This window comes from Thunnus albacares, chromosome 16 (genome assembly GCF_914725855.1).
Source record: "Thunnus albacares chromosome 16, fThuAlb1.1, whole genome shotgun sequence".
NCBI lineage: Eukaryota > Metazoa > Chordata > Actinopteri > Scombriformes > Scombridae > Thunnus > Thunnus albacares.
The window spans coordinates 23,202,898-23,230,677 of record NC_058121.1 but is presented as its reverse complement, the minus strand read 5'-3'; the positions used below and the strand labels follow the sequence as shown (position 1 = coordinate 23,230,677).

Sequence of the window (27,780 nt, the reverse complement as noted above, 5' to 3'; positions counted from 1 at the left end):
ATTTATGACAATTACAGAGATGTCACAGGTGTGAAGAGAAGTATAAAAAGAACAACTGAGCAGCAGTGCCAGCGTAATAAATTGCTGTAATAGTTCCTCTCATTGTAGGACATTACTTAAAAAGGTGACAGCGGGCGAGCACAGCAATGATTAAAATAATAATTCAGATTCAGGACAAGACAGGAAACTCGATTTCTCTTTGAGGTCCAGGCTTTATTGAGATAAGTTGATAGTTTTATCTGTGCTTTGTGTTTTTTGGAGACCACAAAACATCAAACTGTCACTTCTCGATATCTGAAAATGAGCAAAAAAAGCAACACAATAAGATTAACGAAATAGAATATTGTCTACAACACTTACCTGTTATTTCATTAAGATTAAATATTCAGGAAAACATTTTAAACATCTGACAGATATTTGTAGCATAAATGAGAGCTAAAACCCTCAGAGAGAGAAAAAGCAGACTGTGATGACTTAGAGGAAATACTATACATCCATATTTAATGAGTTTTGTCTCTCAGCCCTGAACAGAAGTGAGAGAACATGATAAATGCATTACGATGGAGCTGGTTTGAACTACTTTATATACGGTTTAGTCCAGCGGTTCCCAACCTAGGGGTCAGGTCCCTCCAAAGGGTCAGCAGATAAATCTGAGGGGTCGTGAGATGATTAATGGGAGAGGAAAGAAGAAAAAACAAAGTTCTGATACACAAATCTGTTTTCAGTTTTTGGATTTTTTCTCTAATCTTTGATTTTTGCTGAAATATTGGATCATTTGAACATTTATTGAAATGAAACCATGTGAGAAGTTTAGAGGGAAAATCACTATTTGGTGGAGCTGTTAACAACTCATAGACATCTGAAATGTGACCCCGACTACACACTGCTTTTTGTAAGATGTCAAAAGCCAAAAATGTTGGAAACCACTGGTTTCATCTTTAACAATGTGTTGTATTTTAAAAGCTTGTTATATTATCCATTGTGTCAAATCTTCATCTGAAAAGTAACTAAAGCTGTTAAATAAATGTAGTGGAGTAGAAAGTACAATATTTCCCTCTGAAATGTAGTGGAGTGGAGGTATAAAGCAACATCAAATGGAAATACTCAAGTAGATTACATGTACCTTAAAATTGTACTTCAGTACAGTACTAAAGTTAATGTATTTGGTTACTTTCAACCACAGTTAGTGACTAGCTGGTGAACATAGTGGAGCATTTAGCAGCTAAAGAGCCAGATATTTCCCTCAGGAGTTGATAGAGAGCAAAAACAGAACTAAAAGAGAGTGAATATTGGACTTACATTCACCAGCTGGACAGAAACACAACTCCAAATGAATGATAATGTTACTCCGTAACCGCTGGATGTGGAAATAAGAAAGTATTTGCTAACAAATTCAACATATCAACTTAAAAGCTGATGATATGTCAGTGTTGTGTTCACTACTTGCAGGCTATTTTTTTCAGTTTCTTATAATTTAGCAGTGATATGTAATGTCATGTTTATTTTGGAGAACAGTGACTGCTGGGTTTCAGATGTAGATGACTCAGACAAACAACCACCAAACCTGTTTGCATAACATTCTCTGCTGTATTGCTTCGTGGCAGCGTGACTGTGGTAGCAGAGGAGTGGTATGCTGATGGGTGTGAGGAGGCGATGTGCGAGTCAGACCACTGGCCTGGCGGAGCAGTAACGGGACCGCTCTGTCTCTCGTTGCAAGGCTGCTGAGTGGGTGTAATGATACCCTCATCTCAGCAAAACATGTCCTCCTGGCAGGAAAAGCTGAAGTTGTTGTCAGCAGCAGCCTGGGGCTTTTGGGAGAGAGCCTGTGACTGACGGAGAGGTTGCCAGATCACATTTAGGACCAGCTGGGAAAGATCTGGGTAGAGAGAGGAATGGGAGGACTCAATTAAAAAGTGGTATAGATCATCCTCATTTTAAATAATTGGATAAAATTACTCATGTTTATGTTTTAATGAAAAGCTTAGATCAGTTAGTATTATATTCGTGTAAGGATTAAACAAACAAAACACAAAATGTTAAAGTCCAACTGAATCAAACTGCCTTTTTTTGTCAACAAGCCCTCCAAATTAAACGACCAAATACTTTGTTTGACCATGTGACTCCAGAACGACACATAGGAACGTTTTCTAATCTGGCAGCTCTATCGGTAGTAACTGACGATGCTGTTGATGATGTTTTATGATGTGACAACGCTGTGGTTAAAGGTCTGGTTAGGTTTAGGAAAAGATCATGGTTTGGGTTGAAATTATCACTTTGTTAAGGTTAGAGAAACATGTGTTGTGGGTTAAAGTTACTACCTCCTTAAAATTAGGCCACCTTCGTTGTCTTGGCTACAATAACCATGGGGTTAAGGTCAGGGGACGATCATAGTTACGGATTTTAAAAAAACTGTCTCATGGTTGGAAACAGGAAATGAACAGCGGTCTCCCGTAGCAAAGTCCATTGTTGGGTTAATGGCTCCATCGACCTCTCCTCCTTTGAATGAGGAAATCTGTCCACATATATAGTATATGCGTCATCTGAACTGCTCCACTGCTCCAGGTCACAATTACTACGGCTGTTAGATGGCATCTGGCAACGAAACATAATTATATGTCGTTTTTAGGTGACTGACATTAGGACCTATTGTATTGTTTTTCTTGGTAGGATAGTCTCAAGACACAAAATGTTAAAGTCCGACTGAAATTAAATTACTTTTTTTGTCTCCTACAGCTAAATATTTGCTCTGTAAATCTTGTCCTCTCCTTTGAGAAAAAAGCAGAAACCAAGAAGGGTTAGGGGTAGGGTTAGTTGTTCTCTCTCGACCATTCAACCATTAATAACTACTGTCTGAGATCTGTTAGTGAGAAAATTCATCTGATGAGTTGATGATCTAAGTGGAAATAAGATATGAACTTTTTTAAAGATGGACGTACAGTAGCAAGGTGTGATGTCACCCATTGGTTTGCATTGGAGTCTGTTTGAAACTCAGAGATGAAGTTTGTGATTGGTGGAGCCAGGACCATAGCTGCAGGAGGTAGGTTTGCATTTGTGTTGTTGCAAGATTTAATTTTTAATCTGTCACATGCGAGCTAGTCCAGCAAAAACAGACCCAGTGAGTAAAGATAGTGGAGCAGGGGAAATAATGATATATATATAAAATAACACTGAAATTCATGTCTGTGTATAATGATAGGCTTATCTGCCCAAACAGGCTATAACTACCATAACTTATGGTCGGCTGCAGTAAAAAGTTTTTTCTTTAACGATTGACTTTAATGATTAGAGAGGCTGCTTTCAGTAATTGGAAACATTTCAATGCACACAGTAATGTCACTGCAGCCATTATCGTGGGACTTTGCATTTACGCAGCAAAACCAGCCCTTATAAGTCTTCAGATCTTATTAACAGAGCAATAATTACCAAATTGACCACCGGCACACTTATTAGAGGGCCTGAAGTTAGAGATTGAGACCATAATGACTCATTGAAAACAATGACTTACTTAGTATTTCAAGAGAGAAGTTGAGGCTTTTTGAATGGGAGTCAGTTGGAGCATCTAACAGCCATCGGTGGCACTTTAAGGTACTCAAGACGTGGTAGCTGCTGCTTGCTCCCAATCCATACGTTTTAATCATTAGTGGAAGCCCTGAGTTTGATACAAGTACCCTTTCATCTACTAAAAATAATGGACAAAAAGCCTGGCATCACTGTCACATACTGACAAGATACAATCTACTTCGCTTTGAGAGCTCATTTTTTGTTTTCTCAATACCATGCTCAATAAAGCAGCATGGTGAATGGCAACTGTAAAATACCACATCGTAGATCTAAATTTGGACAGTCAGCTTTCTCCATAAAGGGCCGTCAACGTTAGAACACATTACCAACTGAAATCAAATTAATTACAGATATAATATCTTTCACAACAAAGCTGTGCTGGCTAAAAGCAAACCAGAGCTGTACCCATTTTTACCTAATTGTACTCTAAATTACTATGGTTATTATTATTACTAAGGTTTTTTATGTGTATTTAATTGTACTTCCACGTAGTGTCTTGTGGTTTTATGATAATGAAAGCTATATATTTTAATTACACTGTTCATGTAAAGTGCAACTAGAGAAAAATTGAAAATTAGCAATAGCCATACAGTAAACTCTCTGCAGCACATCAGCTTCATGCTCTTTATTGGAACTATGTTAGATTGCATTGTCCCTATCAAATAAAATTCAAATACATTTAAGTCAAGTGACTCTACTTCTACTTGAGAGAGGTTTTCTGGCACGAGCTGCAGCCAGCTGTCATGTCGCTTTCCTTTAAACAAGCACATCCACTTCTTCTCTCAACAGCTGTCGTGAGTTTGAGAGACTCACAGTTGTGGATACACCAGGCAGCTTCTGAATTATGAATTCATGCACCTTTCTTAATAGTACTGTTGAGAATATGTGAAAATATCAAGGAGTATGTGTGTGCTGAGTCTCTGGTGGGGTGAAAAAAAATGATCAGCTGCCATTTTAAAGCAACTCAGCCTCTTGGTGCAAACTCACCTCATTCCTCACAATTACTGTGCACGGCTGGTTCAAAGCACCGTATTGATGTGAGGGTCTGCTGTGGATCCATCAAAGACACTTTCCCAAGTGTGAAGGCTTAATCAAGTGTGTTTGCCTGTGCAGCATTCACAAAAGAGCAAGAAAATACAAAAATCAAGCAGATACAAAGGAGACAGCTCAAGTTCTTTAACTGTTCATTTACCAGATCGATTTGTTTTTATTCATAGTTATAGTATTTTTAGATTATTCAAAGACAAAAGTCATTTTAACCACCAACAGCTGGATGTTTGTATCTCTCCTACATGCATTATTTATTAAAAGTTGAACATCATCGATTCTCTTGAAACCATTTGACTTTTTTTCATACGTACTCTATGCACAGCCTGTTCTCACTGACGTTTTTCAATCAATTTCCTGTTTTAACCAGCAGACGTTACTGTGTTATTTTTTCATTACATTTCAGACACAATCTATAACAAGTGGAGGGCACACCAAATTACATTCACTCTCATTACTGAGACTCAGCAGTTGCTAACAGATTGTATAAAAATAAAGTCCTGGATGTCTCGGTGCCTGAGGTGAACTTTCAGTCGACGCCTGGACTTGAAACTGACTTATATCTGTTGCATTTGGTATTTAAAGCTGTAGTGTGGGACTTTTACATATAAATGAACGTCCGTTACAGTCATCCTCTTGCCACATGAGTTCACAAAATGTTGTTTAAGCCTATCACCACCAGGTAAATCTTTGTATCTTGCAGTATCCAGAGTTTTGAAATCTGGTGTCTGTGGCAACATGCTGGTGCACCAGTAGTGAAAATAAACATCAACCAATGATTGCAAGCAATGATTGGTTTGCCTTGCGGTCCGATGAAGGTACCTGAGGGCTGAGCACACATCAGGATGGGTCAGGATGCCAAACATGAAGTAATTTTCCCGACAAATCTGATGCAACAGGCTAAAAGCTGTTGTAATTTTCAGTGTAGGACTGTTAATGTCACTTTACCAAATTTTAATATTTTTCAGACAAGAAAGTAACCATTTAGATTTCCAATATGTGGTCAGTTTATCCAAATAACACCTATTTGGAAATTTGCTCTAATGTTTTCAGTAACCATAGAGCATGCACACCAGAGACTTCTGCCAGCTGAGCTGGCTAACTTCCGATTAGCTCTTTGCTAACTTAATAAAATAATTTAATTGTGCAGCTCTTCTAGACTTTCCAAAAGTTATCGGACCAAATGGATCAAATTCTGATAGTGAAATGAGTCATTTCGTGGGGGTTGTGTGTTGCTCAAAACAATTTACCACAATGCCGTCTACCAAAGATTATATGTGTGACAGATGGAATAATGTCCATTACCATCATTTTCATGCTATATTTTATCTTGTATTTAAAATGTTTGTTTCAGCTGCAATAGTTAGAGAATAGTGGTTTTTGTGTTTCGTTGTTTTACGTTGATGATCATCCTAACACCAGCAGTACTAAAAGCAGTTGTAGTTACCAGAGGGCTCCAGCAGGGGGAATGTAGAGCCGTTGAGCTACGTTAAGGGTTTTACATATGCATACAAGATAATACGTCTACGTTGTAGTTGTTCAACGGAAACTGATATAAATTGACTTTTATTCAGTTTTAAGCCACATTTTTATGATCAACCTTTTAAATCTTGGTTGTTTTTAACTATATCTCCTAACCAGATGAAAGATTTTAGTCATCAGACGTCTGGATCTTAAGTTATCAGAGAAACACTCTGAGCAAACATTAGCAGCAGCGCGGCTAGCAGTATATTCAGTATTTTTACGGTTTTAATCCCTGTGTATGTTTGTTTTTGGAGAGGAGGAGACCTCTGCGGATAATTCGGCTCCCAGTAAAAACCTGCTAAACGTTTGGATCTTAAGTTATCACAGAAACAAGCTAGCAGCCCCTACTGGACGTCCTGTACCTGCTGAACAGCGTCAGAGAAACACTGATTTTTAACATGAAATTGCTTATCCAGTGTTTTTACCAGTTTTATTCACTGGGTCTGTGAATGCAAAGTACAAGTACTAAGTTCTAAGTACAGTACTTGAGTAAATGAATTTAGTTACAGTTTGGAAAGACTGTGTTCTTCCTGTGTGTTGATGCAGGTATTTAATCTACTGAAAGAAAACGAGACTAAACAGATCATCAGTACTAACGTTTCTACAAAACACCACATTACGTCATTACTTAAGACTCAGCTACTAATATACTCTGCAGCCTTAATCACATTTCAGTCTGTAGTAAATGAGAAACTACAAAGTTGAGTATGATTTTGGAGAGTTTTGTTTGTGAGGCAGGGTTCCTAATCTATAATGAAATATAGATATTTACTGAGTGCTTATGTTGGTGCCCCAGGCAGTAGCCTATGTCACCTATACCACCACTGCTAAAAAAGCTTCTTCCAAACTGATAAAAATCAAGTCATTGTTGTTTGCAGACTTTGCTGTGAGGCAAAGGTGCAGATTAAAGAGGTTGTGTTTTATTGCCAAAACATGAACCCCTTTGACATTAAAAGGATGGTCTTTAATCAGTGTGTCTTTGAATCTATTGGAAGGATTTTGGATTGCAGCCTTGTTTTGCACCTTGAGCTTCAATTGATATGCAGACTGTGGAGTCATGGTGGTGAAAGCCAGCGAGGTTACTGGTGTGAGTCAGGAAGTGAACTGGGTAACTCCATCAAAAGAAATACTAGAAACACACACACCTACACCGCAGTCCTATAAATATATTTTGATATGAATGTTTAAACATGTTGAACCTGGATCTGGGTCCACACCTGCATCAAAGTACACATGATTTTTAGTGAATACCTACAGTAAATCCAGTCTGGAAATATTGGGAATATTAGAGCTGTGTGCAAGGAAGAACAGTTAAAGGATATCTAGTAATATATTATATTTTTCTTATCATCAGCAAATCTTATGAAAAGACCTAATTGTGATTAATCAAATTGTGATACAGTCATTTCTTTCAAATGAAAAACGATTTTGGGCCAGAGAGCTTCACGTGACCTGCAGTTCAGACTGTGGCCACTATGACAAAAATTGCCACATGGTTCAATCACATCATTATTTTTTGTAAACTCCTGCCCCTGTGTAACCTCCCGCAGATCGAAGCACTGGATTATATTTATCTATAAAGCCATTCATGGGTTACAACCGCCTCATTTTATGTAAGTTCATACTACAAAAGTATTTGTTCTCAGGACTCACATTTATCAGGGTTCCCAAAGTCTGCAATGAATTAGGTAAAATAGCTTTTATGTATGCTGCACCTTCTGCCTGGAGCCTTCTGCAACTTGATATAAAACAGCAAAATTTGATTTCTGTTTGGTAATTTAATTCATTGCTGCATAATCTGTCTGCTCTCTCATCTGGCTGTTGATGTTTTTAGGGGTATTGTTTCAGATTGGTCTTATTTAACTTGTTTTTATCGAGACAGCTATTGGGTTGTCTTCAGGATGTAATATTTTTTATGACTATGATTTATACTGCAGTTTTTCCACTCTGATATTGTGATGTATTCTTGAGAGGTATATTATTGTTGCTGTCTATTTAGTGAAGAAACTCTTGAAAATAATTTTTTAAAGGGGACATATTCTGCAGATTTTCAAGTCTATATTTTTAATCTGGAGCTCTACTGGAATATCTTTGCATGATTTACAGTTACAAAATCTTTGTTTAACTTATACTGGCCCTTTATGCAGCCCCTCATTTCAGCCTCTGCCTGAAACAAGCCGTTTTAGCTCCTGTCTCTTTAAGGCCTCTGTCTTGATAAGCCCACTCTATTCTGATTGGCCAGCTTCAGGAAACTTCCTCCGGCTCCAGAGACAACAACAAGGCTATGAAACGGAGGGCCGTTTATGGGTATGAGTGATGAGCCGATGTCAGCTTGTTGGCAAGGTTAAAAAAAAAGAAAAGAATTGCAAACGAAGTTTTCGGACCCAGTTTACGCCCTGAATTTTGACTTGCAGGGGGCATATTTACATACATTCACCTCAAGTTTTGGAACTTTGACCATGTTTAACATCCAACATCATAGGTTTTCCTGGTTAAACAAAGGTTAAATAAACAGAATAATAATAAAAATAAATATGCCACTATAGGGGTAAGGGTTAATTATGTCAAGGGTTTTTTGTGTGATTCTGTCTTCTAAAGTGATTGTAAGTGCAAAAGTTCTTCAAAAGTGTTTTCATAGTTTAAGTCAACACTTGCAAGACTGTGGAAACCAATTACAAGAAAACCTTCAGTATATTATGAGCCAGATTTTAGTATGAAGAAGACTGAATGGAGTTTGTAGAAGTGCTGAAATAAACTCTATTTATCTATCTATCATTGCAATCTATGGTTAAAATTTTTCACAAAACATCAATTTAACAGACAATTTAATTTCCTCTTGAAATTAAGCAACATGCCTGCATACCATTCTTCTGATTAGCAAGTGACTTAGCAACTTCACGCTCTGCCGAGCTATTGACTTCCTGTCTGCTGTTATTATTTTATACTGATTCTCCTCGTTATTGATCGTGTTATGTACTTGCCCATATTGCTTCCCTACCTTCCCCTCCATGTATTCTGGGAAGAACTTCTGCAGCCCTGAACAGGGAGATAAACGTCAGTGAATGAGACTGTAAGTTACATGCTGTAAACTCTAAAGCAAACTCTCCTCACAAAACATCACTTAAATTACCTTAAATTGCCTTTTTCTGTGCTTTGCTGTCCTCGAATGCTGTACCAGCGGGTCTGTGGAATTAGACGATGATACTCTTTCGGCATCACAAAGCCAGCAGTTGTTCCCTCAACTGCAGTTGCAGCAGTGAAATTATGATCATTTAATGAAAATCATTAAATTGGTTTTGACATTTCACTTCAGCGGGCTCTCGGCAAGCTTGCTCAGTGAAAATTAAGGGGTCAGGTCCCACAGCTTGTTTTATATTCATCTCCTACAGACCTTATTATACTAGAATATATACAGTGTTATGTACATTACAGTGTTTGGGCTCTTCTTTAATCTTTATTTGCCCAGTGAAATAAGATGTAGAGAGACAGAGCAGGCAAATAACACACTGTATACTAATGGACACAGATTCTGCATAATAGTGTCCCTGCATGTAAATGTTAATTGTACAAACACATGTAAATACAGTTCTCCTCTTCCAACCCAACCAGCATCACACTATTTTAAGTTAAGTCTCATCAGAAACAAGTAGTAAACACAACATACATCCATGATACATCCAGCAGCTACGGAGCAAAATTATCATTCATTTGGAGTCATGTTTCTGTCCACCTGGTGAATGTTAGTCCAGTATTTTTTACTCTCTACCAACTCCTAAGGGAAATATCTGGCTCTTTAGCTGCTAAATGTTCCACTATGTTCAACAGCTAGTCTAACTAGCTAACTGTGTGTGTTTGGTGCTGAGCAGGTAGTGTTCACTGGCTTTTTAGAACTTTTTCTCTGAAAACAGCTGCTTACTGTGGCTAAAAAATGCTACGAGATGCTATGAGAGCACTGAGAGTGAATCAAAACAGTAAAGTTGCAGCTGGACAGCTAAACAATAGGGAAACATACACATATTCTTATTTTTTTGTTTCTTCAGGCCCCCAACTATGATTCAAATAGAAAAAGTGAAAAAACAAACCAAACAAATGTAGACTATAGCAAGGGTTCCTTCCAAATTTAGAGAAAATTTTGACCGAATTTCCAAAATATTGGCAAAAGAAAATTTAAAATGTGCATTTCCACCCACAGTCGTTTTGTAAATATTTGAAGTTGTTGCATCAAGATAAACAGCCGGTGGTGCTTTTTATCCAGTCAAAACCACTGCAGAAGAACCAGGCTAAAAACAAGATAACATGCAGCAGTCAAACGTCAAATTGTGAAAAATAATGTAGAAAATGTGATGGTAATGTGACATTTCTGTTTGTTTCATGTATTAATTTGAGCAACGTTACAGTCTCCCCCTCATCGCTCCACACAGATCTGATGTTTTCGTCTCTTCAGTGGAAGCTTGAGTGACGTTTACATGCTTCATGTACGTCATCATTTATTTGCTAAGTCTATTTACATCGCACTTTGTTGCATTTTGCTTTCATTAATATGCCAGGTTTTCCACCTCAGTCAAGCATAAAAACTTTTTTCGAGCTTTCAGTATTTCAACTCTGGTTTTTTATATGCAAATAAAACACCTGGATGGAAACGCATCTTATGTTGAGGTTGCAACTTGACATTCCTTTTGTTTTAATAAGCCAAAAAAGGTTGAGGACCACTGATTCTACAATTTATACTTAGTACAGAGGTATTTATCTCTATAATATATCTGGGTGTATTAGACCATCATATGTTGCAAATCAATAAGTCAGACAATTATATGGCGAAATTGAATTTACAGGAGTTTTGATGATGAAGCACAATGATTTGTCGTCAGGTATTAAATTTACCAGATTATTCCAACACATTCCTGATATAATTTCCAGGTTAACTATATCATGATATATTGCCATCAGTATAAGGAATGACATATCTAGTAATATATGATTTTATCCATAATGCCAACCCCTAAGACTACTCTATATGATAAATTGTACTCAAACAGCTTCATCACATGGCCATCAGTCAATTTAAACTGTCTGAAGCAAAACTGACACACAACTCCACCTCTGATCTCAACATCTGATTGAAGTTTTACCAACACGCTGTGCGCACCTCGCTGTAATATTCATCAAGAGCCTTTACTCAGTGGTATTTCGGAGATAAGAAAAACCTTTGCTGTGGATCGGTGGCAGAACATTATGTGTCGGATGAGTCCTCGACGGTACCGCAAATCCGTGATTGTGTCTGAGTGTTTCAGCCTCACACATCTACCCTGCAACTCCATTTCTGTCACGGCAAGGAAGAGGGATGGGGGGCAAAAAAAAAGGAAGAAAATCAATTGCATATTGGCGTTTTCCAACCATCACTCTTGAAATCATGCATTTTTTTTGAAAGCTTCAGAGAGCAATTTCCTCAGCTGTTTGAGGTATAGATATCTCACGGGCGATTCAGCGTAGCTCCACAATGGCAGCAGCCCAGTCCTTCACAGCTCTTGGTCGGGAATAAAGACCCGCTCAGCTGATGTGTCTACGCCAGCTTATCTGTCCGACTCCACTCAGGAGCAGGGCTGCCGTGTGATTGCAGCGCGCCTGAGATTCTGCACGGTAAATGTCAAGATATTGCAGGGTGCCTCCGTCTGAGAACATGCCTTGATCGAGAAACTTTTATCTGGGAGCGGCGCTATAAGATGTGCTAAATGGGTGCTTGAGTTGGGGCTGAACAGAAATAGATAAAGGAACGAGGCAAGGGAGAACGAAAACATGCTAGCAGGGTGAACACTCAAGATTCTCATTAGCTTAGATCACCAAATGGTTTTTCAAGTGGTGTTCACTTTATTTATGTGTTTATCGATCTTGGAGAAAACAGATCATTCAATTCCACAATCCCAAACTCTAATTGCTGAAATATATCAGCTTCTCTTTTTAACCAACAGGCAGTGATGGAAGAAGTATTCAGATCCTTTAATTCAGTAAAAGTACTAAGACATTAATGCAAAAATACTCTAATACTAAAAGTCCTGCATGAAAAATCCTACTTAAGAACATAATTATCAGCAGCAAAATGTAGTTGAAGTGTTAAAGTACTGAATTAAAATTAAAGTACTTCATATACAGTTAGCTAGTTTAGTCCAGTGGTTCCCAACCTAGGGGTTGGGCCCCTCCAAAAGGGTCACCAGATAAATCTGAGGGGTCGTGAGATGATTAATGGGAGAGGAAAGAAGAAAAAACAAAGTTCTGATACACAAATCTGTTTTCAGTTTTTGGACTTTTGCTCAAATCTTTGGTGAAATATTGGATCATTTGAACATTTATTGAAATGAAACTATGTGACAAACCACTGGTTTCATCTTTAACAATGCGTTTTAAAACAATTTTAAAAGCTTGTTATATTATCCATTGTGTCAAATCTTCATCAATCAATCAATCAATTTTTATTTATATAGCACCAAATCACAACAAAAGTCATCTCAGGGCACTTTTCACATAGAGCAGGTCGAGACCGTACTCTTTAATTTACAGAGACCCAACAATTCCCCCATGAGCAGCACTTGGCGACAGCGGTAAGGAAAAACTCCCCTTTAACGGGTAGAAACCTCAAGCAGAACCCGGCTCTTGGTGGGCGGCCATCTGCTTTGACTGGTTGGGTTGAGAGAGAGAAAGAAAGAGGGAAAGGGTGAGGGGGGGGGGCAGAATAACAACAATCATAACAATAACAACAACAGCCGCAACAGCAGCAGCCAAGGAAGAACGCCAACAGGACTGAGAAGGACCATGAAGGCTCGGCCTGCATCCCAGGGTTTCATGCGAGATGAGAAAGCACAAAAAACTCCGGGGAAGAAGCAAAGTTAGTGACATGCATTGATGTTACATGAATGCATACAAATGGAGAGGAGGAGGAGGAGAGAGGAGCTCAGTGCATCATGGGAAGTCCCCCGGCAGTCTAGGCCTATAGCAGCATAACTAAGGGCTGATCCAAGGTGAGCCTGGTCAGCCCTAACTTTATCAAAAAGGAAAGTTTTAAGCCTACTCTTAAACATAAAGAGGGTGTCTACACCTTGGACCGAATCTGGAAGATGAAGGCTCTGCCTCCCATTCTACTTTTAAAGACTGTAGGAGCCACCAGTAAGCCTGCATTCTGGGAGCGTAGCGTTCTAGTGGGATAATACGGTACTATGAGCTCTTCAAGATATGATGGTGCCTGACCATTAAGGGCTTTGTAAGTTAGAAGAAGGATTTTAAATTCTAGATTTTACAGGAAGCCAATGTAGCAAAGCTAAAATGGGAGAAATGTGATCTCTTTTTCTAGTTTTAGTCAGTACACATCTGAAAAGTAACTAAAGCTGTCAAATAAATGTAGTGGAGTAGAAAGTACAATAGTTCCCTCTGAAACGTAGTGGAGTTGAAGTATAAAGTAGCACTGAATAGAAATACTCAAGTCAAGTAAAAATACCTCAAAATTGTAGTTAAGTACAGTACTTGAGTAAATGCACTTAGTTACTTCCCACCACTGCCACCAGGGAATCTACGCTACTGTTTATGAGCACAATAACTCAAAGTGGTTACCCACATCACATGTTAATGGAAATAAACGCATCACAATCACACAGAGAGGAACACATTAAGAAACATGATACTATAATGAAAACATTCAGTTATTTGAACCCAACATACACGGAGTGAAGTTCAGGCACTAATGCCAAAAGTGTACTTTACACTTGTATAACACTCTGACATTATTATAGTGCTTCTGAGTAAATATTTATGGTCTTGGCTGATGACACACAGCATGCTGCCAGCTTGAAGTACACCTTTTCAGTTATTTTTTTAGTGCAAATAAATTTTGGCTTATTTTGGCCCCACATATATTCTGAACAAGTAATAACTGTGTTGTCAAGGTGAGAAAAGACAGGCAATAATTGTGCCACTGAGAAATTTCATGGTCCCTGTAACACTGTGTAGTCAATAGTCAATCACCGTGGTTGAAGCAGCAGTGACTTTCCACAGCTTTGGTAATGAGGTAATAAGACTGTGTCGTCTGCTGTCTGAGTAAAAGCTTTGTTACTTGTTAGTTAATTACTTCATCTTTGTTATTAATGTTTAGATTTTTAGCTACTCCAGCACTTTGGTAAAGGATGAATTACCATGAAACATGTTACAGACACTTTTGGTCCACATGGACAGAACAAATTTTCCACTTGTCAACTTCAGCTGTTCTTTGAGATGTTAACATAAACATGCTGACATGCTAAACAGTAGCATGTTTCATTGACATGTTTAATATGTAATGCTAATAGTTAGTGTGTTAACATGCTTAACATAAGTACGTTCATGTGCTAACGTTTCACAGACATGAGGCCTTTCTCAAATACAGCATACACAAAATCTGGACTTGTATTGTTGTGAATTTTTATGAGAGGAGACATATGCTTTTTGTGATTTTCTGTTATTTATATACTATTATCTATGCTCAACATATTCCAAAACTTGAGGTGAATGCATGCAGAAATGCTCCCTGCAAGCATGCATGTTGCCTCATTTCAAGAGGAAATTACATTGTGTAAAAGTGACGTTTTGTGAAAAACTTTCATTCCAGATTGCAATTTTGTTTTTTGTTTTTTCCAAGATTCTTTGCCAATAGTGCCAACATGTGACCCTTGCTAAAGTTTTTTTTTTTTTTTTTTGATAGTTTGGCTCATAACTGCCTTTCTGCTATTCAAAACAGTTTGCAAAGTAGTTTATTTCACCACTCCAACAAATTCCATCCATTCATCACTAAATCTGGCACAAACAATACAGGAAAAAAGATTTGCTTGTAATTGGTTTTCAAATTCTTGCAAGTGTGCCATTTTTTACTTACACTTTCAAAACTTTTTGAACACTTACAATCAAATTTAGAATACATGAACATACAAGATGTCCAAATTCTACTTGAGGAACTCACTCGTGCGGTGGAGATCAGTATCTGGTACCTGCAGATAGAAATGTTAGCAGAATGAAATAAATAAAATAAAGCACTCAATTTTTAATCCTGAAAAAATAACTCCATAACAACAAGTCTTAGAGAATAGATGGAATTTGTGATTGGCAGTTTAAAGGACCTCCTTTGGGATTGTGGTAGTGTACCATCTTGTTGACAAGTAGAGGATTTTTTCCAAGAAAGACCTCGAGAGCCGAATTGAGACTGATAAATGCCTAGAAAAAGAGGATGTCTTGAATTGTAGGGGGATCTTGAGCTTAAGAGGTTCATTCTTTTGAAGAAGGAAGGATACAAAAACTTATTAACACTTCTTCTGGGTGCTACAGAGGTCTGTCTGAGTTAAAACAACACAATTTTTATAGATAAATACACCAGTTTATATCACAAGAGGCTGTAATGTGTAACTGAAAGGAAATGGGAAACCTAATAGCAAAAAATGAATTAACTTCTTCACAGCAGATACTACAGTGTATTTCAAATCAGTGTGTAACTTTTACAAAAAAACAGCATTTAATTGCAAAATATCCTGAAATATGTCTGTATACACAAAACCTGAATATCATAATACCTTTAAGGAGAACATATTTCAGAAGCTATGCATTCGTTTTTCATAAACGGGAACAAAATATGAGCCAGAGGACAAGACAAAGCTGCTGCAGTTACTGACAGAATACAGAAAAGGTTTTGACAGCTGCCGTAGGACGGAGACAGAAAATGTAAATTTTGCGTTGGTATTATTAGATGTGGTGTCTGCTTTGACTTTTGTTTTTATGAAATGCAGGATTAAACTGAATCTGTGTGTGAAGAAATATTTATTGTTCAATGTCTACTCTTATTCTTCTGTTTTTCACATCTCTCTCATATAATAAAAGGTGTTTTTGTAAAGACTCACTGATATTTTTAGATTCAGATTTACATACGTACATGTATATATTCATGAACACACTTCATATTGTACATTTACTCATTCATATCTGTTTTGGGCAAATACAGCTGATCCATATCTTCTCTTTTCCTAGATATTTTTGGGAAATAAAGGATGTGGGAACACAGCCTGTCACACAAAGAGAAGTGTTGGAGAGTTGGATGTTCTGATTGATACCTCTGTGATGTCTGTCCACTGAATAGAATAATATTAGGATATTATGGTTTTTACTGTGTTTTTGTGTGGATTAAACAAACGAGTTGTAACATTTTAAAATCAGTGAGGTTTAGAGGTGCTGATAGGCAGATTTTTGTTAAAACCAAACAGAGCCAGGCTCCCTGTTTCTGTTTCCAGGCTTTGTGCTAAGCTAAGTTAGCTGGCTGTAGCTTCATAGACTGACAATGAATTGTCAGTGTCAAACTTTTTCTTAAAACGAGATAATGTGATCATACCTCTGCCTTCTACTGATGACTGGGATGACAACATGAAGAAGTAGCCTCAGATAGCAGTAATAAAATAAGTTAGCTTAGCATTAGCTAAGTGATGTGGGACTAGAACCCTGACTTGGTTCTATGACTGCTTGGAGATAGATGAGGTTCTGTTCTGCGTCCTTTAACAAAACACACCAGACTTTACAACGGAAGCACTGATGAGCCCCAGAGCTTTTCACATTGTTCATCTCGTCACTATCAGCAGCAGCTAACCTGGCGACCAGCCCTCATGACAGAGCCGGGCTCAGAGCTGGACTCATGATGAACTGATCAGGGGTCGGTGCTGATGCTCGGTCGTTGAAACCACATCTATGAACATTTGTCTTGGTTATGGGTCACCGCGCAGCTGAGCAGGCTGCCACTTTACATGCAAGGTAGTTTTCCACCAATCATACAATCTAAAGATGCCTCCAGCCAGACCTCCATTCATAAATCCCAAGTTATTTCCTGCCTGTTACGGCTCTATGTATTCCCTGTGCTCTCCTGTCTCCTGCTCCGCCCAGGTCTACTACACCTGATCAGTCCTCAATGAGGTGCACCTGGCCCAGGAAAGGAAGTGGTTAAATGCTCCAGGTCCCTGTGGCAGAGAGAGGCTCCTGGTTTGTGGACCGCTGCTCTCGCTGCCTCTCAGCCTGGGATTTTACTTTCTTTTGACTGTTGTTTATAGTCTTTATTTAGTGTCTTGGTTGTTTTTGATGTCTTTATATTAATAAATCTCATGGTTTGGGTATTTTTAAAAAGTTGTCAGTTTTACTTTGGGTTTTCCATGTTTGTCAGGTACTGCTGCTCCATTCAGCTGAAAAAAAAGGGTGCTAATACCACATAGACTTCATACTGCACTGTTGAACCAACCTGAATCAATCCTTCACCATGACAGCCCTATCCATTTTGTCTATTATACATATGCAGACTCACATGTATCAACATTATTCAGAGCTCTGACATCAGCTGTGAATAATCTCTCAAGTGTCTCCTAGAAAGAAACGAAATGTCTCCTCAAAAACATTTGGCAAATGAAGTGATTCCTATTCTTATTTTACCCACATCAAAAGCAGGATAGCAGAGAAGGTTCAAGTATTTCCACCCTGAGCATCAGACTTGTCAGGCTTCAGCTCTTCTCCCAGCACGGACTGCCTCTCATGACATGCAATTTGCAGGAATAATGTAAGTGTGATTATCCTTTGACCCTTCTCTACTTTTGAGGATTACAGATACTCGTGCTAAACGTGCTAATGCTGTGCGTCCGGGGTAACGATATATGCCGTCCAGCTCGGCTGATAAAGTGGCCTTTTTAATTTGCCTGCATGTGAAAGCAAAATTAGAAATACTTTGAGAGAAAATGTCACATTCGCATCCTTGACCGCCTTCTAATGCACGACAGCAGAGGCATCTGTAATTTGCTAAGCCATTCATTTACGTCTCTGCCTCTTGTCTGTGAAGACTTAATGTATGTGCTGATCTATAGGTCGAGGCTTTTCAGTGTAGGTGTTTTACTTTTAAAAAAAGGGAGCTAATGTGCAAGATCACTACTGAGTGCAGTCGAAAGGCACAACAACACGTTCAAACTGACCTTTTAGGTTGTCATTTAACGTGTTATTTTGCTTTTCGACCTTTTATGTCGTTAACTGGCTCACACATCCAGAGTGAAGCTTCAGACCCTCGATCGGTGATATCACAGACAAACATTTGAAGAAAATCATGGGAATAATATTCATACTAATGTTTAATTCAAGGGGTTAACAGGAGTCCCACTGTACAGTCCAACCTGTAGCTTAGTTTTGTGTGACATGCTGACATCACAAATTGACATTTCAAGCAGCAACAGTGGAGTCTGATATCTGAAAATGCTTCAGTGATCTAAAATGACTTTCACACTTCGGGATCAAAACTCTCTCTTGAGCCTCCAATTTGTCCTGACATTCGCCAGTCATCAGGGAGAAATCCATCAGAGAGAACAAAACACAGAAACCAATTCTACACCCACAGGAGCGGGAAATAGGGCGGAATACATTTAACCTACAAGACAATTTAAAGAGGAAGGCGTTTTAGAAAACAGGAAGTCACACACTGAAAGAGAATATTACAACATTTTATCACAAAATTACCAAACCAGAGAGCAACTGATTTATAAATTTCAAGTCCATTATCTTGATAAAAGTATTAAATTCTAATATATTCAGTTATTACATGATTTTTCATCTCTTTGTTCTTACCTGATCATGTAAATGTCTCATCTCAGGCTTTTGTGCGTCACAGTTTTTCAAAGTCATTTCATCATGAAGTCAAAATGACAAGGTCATACGATAAGTGAAGAGCTTTTGTTATTGAGAACATGGAAAATGAAGTCATAACAACAAGGGAACAATTTCTTATCTGGAGGTAACAAGATAATTAGGTCTTGATCTCAAGATGAGAGGCATAAAAAACATATTAGCGACCGTGGCAACTCGAGGCTGCTGGACAGAATAATGTCGGGAATGGACTGACATTTCCCAAATGATGATATCAAACAGTGTTTAGTTTTGCCAAATTACTGTCGGGATTCTCACATCCTTCATTAACTCCATCCATCTGGTACCTAATGAGGTGATAAGAAATCATAAAAAGTTTTCTTTTGAAGTGCTGTTTGGTCCAGTTTTCTGGCATTTCTTTGTACACTGACTCCATTAGTTCACTCAGTTATTACACACCCGTCTTTACCTCATAGACATCTTGACTCTTCTTTCTTCCACCCTCTGGCTGATGCCTAATAACACTTTATACTGCCGCTGCACAAAAAACTAAAATAAAATGCTTCTGCAAAGTGTGGAGAGGTCTTATACAATGCAGTTTCCTCTGGGGGTTAATGAAGTATTCTTATCAATATGCATTAAAACATCAACATGTACATCAAGTATTTAACTGGTTTGAAGGCTTCTGAAACTCTGTCATATGGATTCTGGAGTGTGCCATTGCAGCAACTAGTGTTTATAAAAATCTTTTATTAAAATATCATTAAATTTGCCAATTAACAATCCTGTTTCCTTATTCTATATTTAAAGTTTTCAGTCCTTTTTTCTTACAGTAAGTTAACACAGCCTGATACTTCTTTGCAATTTGAATCCTGTGTGAGGATGTTGAACTCTGTCACTAACAATGAAAATATATATAGAGGTAACTACAGAATGTCTGTACATTGAATGACAAATATGGAAAAACGGAGACCATACATAGTATCAAACATTTTGTTTTTTATATAAAGAGCAATTAAATTTAATTAGTAATAATTTTGATTTTATTGCAGAATTAAATAAATTAAATTAAATTGTGAACTTCATTCCTATCTCACTAGTGATTTGTCTTCTGTCACATTTACAGTTTCCAATTTGAAGTCACTTAAATTTAAAGACAGATCTTTTCATTTAAAGACTTGTAAGTAGTGCGCCACCTAAAAATACACCCACAGAGCAGCAGGAGGAGGTTTTATTGGTCCTTTGTTAGTTAAGCTGTCTTTATATTTATTCAGGAAATCTCACTGAGCTCAAGATTTGTTTTACAAGAGAGAACATGTTACATATACGCAAGATCACAATAAGACTGTTCAGTCACATCACAATCACAAAACATCACCATGCACTGATTAACAATATTTTTTTTGAAAAATCAGCTAGTAAAACTTTAAAAAACAGTTTTGCATGTGTTGAAGGGAGTCATGTGTGGAGTCAGGCCAATCAGAGCTCCTGTTACTTTACTTTTTTGAACATATCAGTTTAACCAATTTATTCCATTGGCACGCTCCACTCTCCTTACTCTTAAGTCTCTGCTAAATATGTAACCTGTCAAAATAGGAAGCTAAAACTTATAATAAATAATATGTTCCGTATGTGTCACCGGTACAGTAGCAACTTTTTGTTCCCACGCTAATGGTGTTTACAGGCCCCTGATGCACACGTAAATTGTTTTTTTTAAATCATTTTTTAATTGGCCTGTTTTTGGTCTTCACCACTTTGGCGCCTTGTTATATTTTCTTCAGCTCGCCGTCTAGCAGTACCCCGGAGGGATTTGCTGTGCAGAGCAATTTCTTCCAAATAGCACAGGAGAGCTATTAATAAAGTGCCTATCCGTCTGTCCACTTGTCTGTCTAGGTCTGTGTTCCTATCAGTACGAGATCCTCTTCATGTGTTCTCCGCCGTGCGTCTGTCAGTCACGGCAGAACAAATTGATTCTTGTAAATTGCATCTCCTTTGTGCAGTGTCCTCAGCAAACCTTTCATTTGCATTTCTTGGCAGAAACTAGCTTTACCTTTCCGTTTGACAGCTGTCTACCTGACTGGCTCCCAATATCCACATTACAAATCTGTGATGTCAAGATATCCACTTATCACCTGATGTTATTAATCTGAGCAGCAGCATCAACCAGCTTGTAATCAAGGTGATTTATCTCTCAGGAGCAGCAGGATTAGCAGCAGGTCTAATCCTGCAAAGTGATATTACTTCCCTTATTAACCCTTAAAGAACTATTTAAGTGATTGATAAGAATAATTCTTTGCTGTTAAATAAGTGTTGACGAGCTGCAGCACTGCTGAAATCAAAAAAAGCTGTTATATGAAGTTATTATAATAATAAAGTTCAGGAACAAGACCACACCCTGCTCCTTCTGACCAATTCACAACACCTGCGCCTCGTTAACCCAAATCACCTGTGCCTCCCGGCCACATACCTACGCGCATATATAAGCACGCCTAGCCTCCACCTCTCCTGTTCGTCTCAGTTCTCTCAAATGTTTGCGTGGGTTTCCTCCCACCATGAAAGACATGCACGCCAGGGCCTATACTTCCATCCCAGTAATTCTACTCTCCTCTCTTATCATAGGAACCACCGGGGATGCAAAAAATTGCTCATCGAGACGTGCCCCCACCCCGATTCTCCATCCACAGGTTCCTAGACACTCCAGCCTCTACTCAACTCCAACCAGTCACTATCCATCCAATTCCACTCCCCAATGACGGCGACCCACATCCGGCGTCCATCGCCTCCCCTTGACCCTAACATCCATCGCCCCTCATCTTATTCCTTCCTGAATCATCTTGCTGATCAAATAAACTATTTAAACTATACACAAATGGCGTGGTCTAAGTTAGTCAAAGTTTGTGACTTACAAATTTTTACAAAATTTGCAAATAACTAGTGACTGTGGCTGTTAAGTAAACGTACAGTGTTTCCCTCTGGATTGCTTCAAACATTATTTATTTATATAATACCTCTAAAATTGTATGTAGTATCATTTCACCACTGGGAATGTGTCAGAGTTAGTAAACAGAGTCACATTAGTAAAATTTACACGGTATTTCAGATACTTCATTATCACACAGTGGAGGAATCCTGAAATAGAGAGAAGAGAGAAAACCACATGAGGTTATTTAAAATGTCTGATGACTGTTTGATCAACCTGGAGCTCATTTCTGATTCAGTATGATTTCATTAACTGTCAGCTCATTTGAATTCTCTGCCGCAGCTGTCTTGTAGTCTCAAGCGATTCAGTCTGACAGAGAAATTAAGAGATTAATTTGAAGTAATAATGTCAAAGATTTTAATTTAAATAAATGTCTGAGTCACCATATTGAGTTTTAGCGAAAATTCAGTCACGAAGACCATCTTTTGCATGCTCAGGTCTGTAGTTTTATTCATCAAAAATCTGTCACTCATAATTTCCTTGCTGTCATTGCCTTCAGCTGGTCACATTGTCAGCCTATCATCTTGCGGCTGCTTTTTAAATATGTTTTCTCCGTCTCTGCCTTAGTGTTTTCATGCTGTGTTATTTGTGCCCCGCCACCTCCCCATCACCGCCCAGTCTTCACAGATTCATCAGTGCATCACTCCATCAACCTCATCAGTCTTATCAGCCTCAGCAGAAGTCATCAGCGACCACCACCAGTGTCTGCTCTCCATGGGGGGGGATTTATCTTGCTGCTGCTCAGGACTGATGTCCCTCGATTCAGAATCTCCCTATAGAGCCAAAGGCTTTTGACAAGACTTAATCGTCAGTATCATCTGTATAATAAACCATTCTTTTTGCTTCATTCACTTGTCTCTCCTGACTGAACTATCACCGAATGAGGTGACATAATGGTGATTGAGCCTATGGCGCACTAATGAAAGCCCTTGCATTTGCAGTACTATGATTATTATGAACTGGGTGTAGGTGGTGACATTCCAGGGAAACAGTTAGTGATGTGTTTTCCATCACCCAGCAGTCTGTTAGCGGTGCAAGTGAATGGTTACTGACGTCACACAGGCGACACTGCTGTTTGGATCTCTGGGAAGTGAGGTCCAAAAACACACCTGCAATTACCACTTATCGCCGTAGGTGTCACCAAAGAGAACAAAACAGATCTTCGAGATTGTTACTTTAAAGCTCTGCTGGTGTGGCTCAAATTATAACTCTTATCCACAGGATGTTTTGATCTTTCAGATCAATCACAGTTATTAACTGTCACATCCTACCTGGACTTTGTTTTTTGGACTCTTTGGGTACATCTCAAGTCTCTTATTTTATGTCTCCTCGCTCCTCGCCTGAACCGGAAGTTGTTCCTGATGCGCCATTTTGACGAGCGTCCTGAGTTTCTTATTTCTGCTCCGAGGATCGAGGAGCGAGGAGCGAGGAGGGATCTCTGAGGAGCAAGGAGCGAGGAAACATGAGAGCAGCATTCACGGAAGTCTTTTTACCAGCCAATATGCCCCCTTATTGGATATCAGTTATTGATTGGACGCTGCAGCTGATCTGACTGATCTGATACATCACTGCAGTTTCATACCGAAGTGTAGACAGATTACAGATTAAATTTAAGTGTATTACTCCCAAGTTTCCCATAAACAACTTTCTTCATTTATTAGAAAATTTTTTCTCGCTGACAGACAGATTCTTCCTGACTTTAACTTTATCCATAACAACACTTAAACAAATTTATATTTTACATCATTTATGGTCATTTCCATTCAGTCACATGTGAGGCTGAAAATTCCTGAGCATCGGGTTTGATATGAGTTTCATAATTACCGTTATCTCTGAAACATTTAGCCAAATACATATTTTCCAGTGTTCAGAAGACACCCTGATCATATTCTGGGTTATTGAATAATGAATTCACTATCAGGATTATCAAAAAATACAGATGCAAATAATCAATAAATACTATAAATGCATTCTGCAAGCAGAAATGGTTCCTGTGCCTCTGAGCAGGACACAGTATAAATGCAGAATGCAGGTTTTTATTTAGGTGTTTGTTAAACAGGTAACAGGCTGCAGAGAGAAAACAGCTGCTCTAGTGATGATAACTGTGCACCTTTATGAGTGTCAGCACAGTGCACATGTGTGCATACACTAGGGATGTGCAGAGAGCCCAGTATTTGTATTTGTTGAGGCAGCAACAAATTATTATTTGTATTTGTATTCGAATAAAAGTGGACAGAGGCTTAAAAATGTTTTTGTTTTTATTACGCTTTTAATTTTAGAAAATGAAAGTGTTACAATAAAGAAGCTTGTTCATGAAGCGTGTGTCAGTAGCTCAGCTTTATCTCTGGGGAACACTCCCAACTCTGGGAGTGATGTCCAAATTAGGAAATATGCATCATGTAGCAGGTGGATGTGACTCCCCTCACTGAGACCTGCTGATAGATGTCACAGCGGAGCAGAGGAGAGACACTGAGATAGCGATGTAACCAACCTGCACTCTGGTATTTGACATGGTTTATTTTTCTTCCTGAAAACAAATCATTTTTGAAAAATTTGTATGAAACAAATATTCGTAAAAAAACCCCCACTATTTGTGCTTTGCTGAATAATGTATTTGTATTCGGGCACACCCCTAGCAGACAAAAACTCCATCAGAAGTTTCTACAGCTGTTAAAGCCGACTGACAGCTGATCCAGCTGTGATCAGCTGTCGCCGTCATCAGAAACGAACCTCGCTTCACAGGAAAGCACGTCTCATGTCTCTAAAAACAAATGTCCTCGTTTCCTCTCTCCTCGCTTGATTTCCTTGCGTCTCTCCTTGCATCCACGGTGGGAGGGGAGGGGAAGTCGCGAGGAAAAGATGCAAGTGAGGGAAACGTGGATGCAATGTAAGAGACTTGGGATGTACCCTTTGAGTTTTTATGTTCTTTGGGGTTTCCTGTGTTACATTTCTGTTGTCCTTCTTGTCATATGGTTTTGCTTGTTGTGATTTGAGTGGTGGGTTTAGAGGACTGCATTGTTAGTTAGCTTGCAGTGTTGTGTGCTTAAATTTATGTAATTCTGGGGAGGTTTGATTTATGCTGGGTTGTGATTTAGAGTATTGTGTTTTCTGGGTTTTGGTTTTTTGTTACTCTGTGTTTCCCTTGTGTGTTCATGTACTCCTCCTTACACCTGCCCTGCATTCGTCCTTGTTAGACATGCCCTTGTCTCAGTGTTCTTCCTCAGTCTGCTGTCACCTTCACACCTGCCCTATATCAGTCTCGTCAGCCCTGCCTCGCTCTCCGTGTTTCCCCAGCCTATCAGCTCCCAGCCTGCACCTGTGTCTTGTCACCCGTTCCTTGTTGTCTGATTAGTTTAGCTTGTATTTAAGGTCTGGTTTTCAGTTGAGTTTAATTGGATCATTGTTCTGTTTTGTTCTCGTTCTACATCTGCACTCTTCATTGCTTGACCTGCTGTCCTGAATTTGTGTCCATTCCTGCGACTCCACATGACATTAACTTAATTCTTTAATCATTCCAGTCAGTTTTGTTCAAACCATTTTTTTTTCTGCTCACACAATGTTTTGCAGATTGTATAGTGCATAATGATCATTTGAAAAACTTAATGCATAAACATTGTTTGTATACACAGTTTTAGAGGACACTTTAAATATTTTCTCAATATTCTGTAACAAGCAACCATGGAAAAAAAAAAACATTACAAAGACCAGTAATTACACACAACAACCACAGAGATAATAATTATTTGTCATACAGGTTTATACACATACTTGTATATTTTAATTGCAATGTTGGTGGGGGTTTTTTTAAAGAAAAAAGGATCAGGCTGTGCCTCAAGTAAAAGTTTTGAATAACTTTTTTTTCCCCTTCTTTGATTTCCACATGTTAATTTTTGGTCATCGATGCCCTCGTCAGTTACAAAAAACCCCATATAGATTTCACTGAGCATCTGGATTACTGTTCTGTAATTAATTACGGTGCAGTGATTAGCACTGTCGCCTCACAGCAAGAGGGTTCTGGGTTCGAACCCACTGGCCAGCAGAGGCCTTTCTGTGTGCTGTTTGCATGTTCTCCCTGTGCTTGAGGGAACCGTGGGTTCTCTCCAGGTACTTCCTCCCACAGACCAAAAACATGCAGGTTAGGTTAAATGATGACTCTAAATTGCCCGAGAGTGTGAATGGTTGTCTATCTCTATACTATACGTTAGCCCTGTGGTAGTGGATTTGTAGTCCTGAGCGTGTCTTTTTCTAACATAGCCTGTAACCCCACAAAATATGTTTGACTTTGTAAGTAATAAGCTTGTTAGCCAGGCATGCTAATGTTAGTGGAGACACTATTGAATCCATTCCTAACCCTCGCTCTTATATTTTTTGTTTTTCTCCAAACCAAATGTAAGTCTTATTATTGGCCCATACACACAAGTTTTAGAAAAATCCAAAGTTTGAAAAACTCGGCGTGTCTAGTTAGGGTTGCAAAGCTATTGAACAACTCTGAGATGTTTGTACTGAGACTTTGTTCTCTTCTTAAAAATGTTAGATTTGTCTCCCTGCAAACTCTTTCACACTGATGAGAATAATGTGTGTGTGTGTGTGTGTGTGTGTGTGTGTGTGTGTGATTGAATCTTCTCACAGTTGGAATAATAAGAACACAAGCCTTCAACTCTCCAGCAAATCTGACTGTCATCAAGTATTTATTTTGCCTGCGGAAGTGTTTGGTTGTTTCCAGCTGCTCTGGGTTCTCTATAACCAGGGGTGACAGATCTTCAACAAAATCTGAGCTTCACATCACGTAAGTGAATATTTTCCACAGAGGGAGACATATTGACTTAAAACTATGAATAAAAGTATACAGAGGAAGATAAAAGGGGATTCTTGTATTTTTTGTTTGTATGTAAAAGATATTTCTCTTTTTGGTCAGTAAATCCCATGAGAAGACCAAAACCAACCATTTACTAACAAGTGTTGTGTGTGTATCCAAAGCCTCATATCTTATTCCTCTGTGCTGTAGACCTCCATTGTTGTCCAAAAACTATTAAAAGCACATCAATATATCACACCAATGTTCCTTCATTACCATGAACACACACACACACTGTAGTTTGTTTTGCCCTGCGGCAAGAAATACTCACTAAAGCACCAACTGTATTTTTGGGGCAGATATTGTTACTAATTACTGACCCCATCTGTGATGTTAGAGACATGCAGGTCAGATAATCGATGACCAGACCTTGTACCCATCTTCCCTGCTCTCTCTCTTTTTCCATATTCTTCACTCATTCTTCTATTTCTTCCACTGGATCCTTTGTTGTAGAATAATCCTGTTTGAGCTCCCTTCTTCATTTCTGCGCAGCCTTTTCCCCCTTTTTCCTTCCCTTTCCCTCTGGCCCAATCTCTTGACCTAACAGGGCTGTTGTCTGGCCTTCTCCTTTTTTGAGGCCCATAAGGTGTCCTGAAGTTAGCATTGTTGTCCATTTTTCTGGCCTGTTTGTCAACAACAAACATTACTCCTTCATACTGTGAGAAATCAGCGTGTATGGATTGCTGAGACCACACAGACTACCTGTCGCTGTGAGTTTTAGCAGCCTGGTCATTTCCCACCACCACAATTTGACCCATGGAGGAAAGATAACTAACATTAGATAACCCCCCCTCCTGCAGGACGAACACACCTCTGACTGCTAATGATTTAGCAGGAGTTACTCAAATAACATGAAATAAAAGTAACGTATAGTGAGAGTCAGCGCTAAGTACTGATGTGGTAATACACATTATGCATCATTTTTGAAAATGACATGTAAAACTTGGAGGAAGTGTTGAGTTCAGCTTCTTCCTAAAATCTGGAAAATCAATTATAAAACTGATAAAATCTACAATAAAGGCTCGTTTCTAATATATAGCTGCTGGATCTCTTTTTGTAGATTAGATTGTCGCACCCTGCCTGGACTTCGGGTGTTTTTTGGTCTTTTTTATGTTCTTGTGTTCTTTGGGGTCTCCTGGTTTGCATTTCTGTTTAG

General features: G+C 38.7%; 2 long non-coding RNA genes across 2 annotated transcripts; one reads left to right on the top strand and one right to left on the bottom strand.

The window, feature by feature from the left end:
- Window positions 1-192: 192 nt before the first annotated feature.
- Window positions 193-9,890, bottom strand: LOC122999311. The gene is made up of 5 exons (XR_006407684.1): window positions 9,263-9,890; window positions 9,131-9,168; window positions 4,549-4,666; window positions 1,565-1,876; window positions 193-294 (listed from the first exon to the last, which is right to left on the bottom strand). It is a non-coding gene; the product is annotated as an uncharacterized LOC122999311 (long non-coding RNA).
- On the top strand, window positions 4,234-27,780 carry LOC122999312. Its single transcript, XR_006407685.1, has 3 exons — window positions 4,234-4,244; window positions 5,321-5,332; window positions 27,690-27,780. It is a non-coding gene; the product is annotated as an uncharacterized LOC122999312 (long non-coding RNA).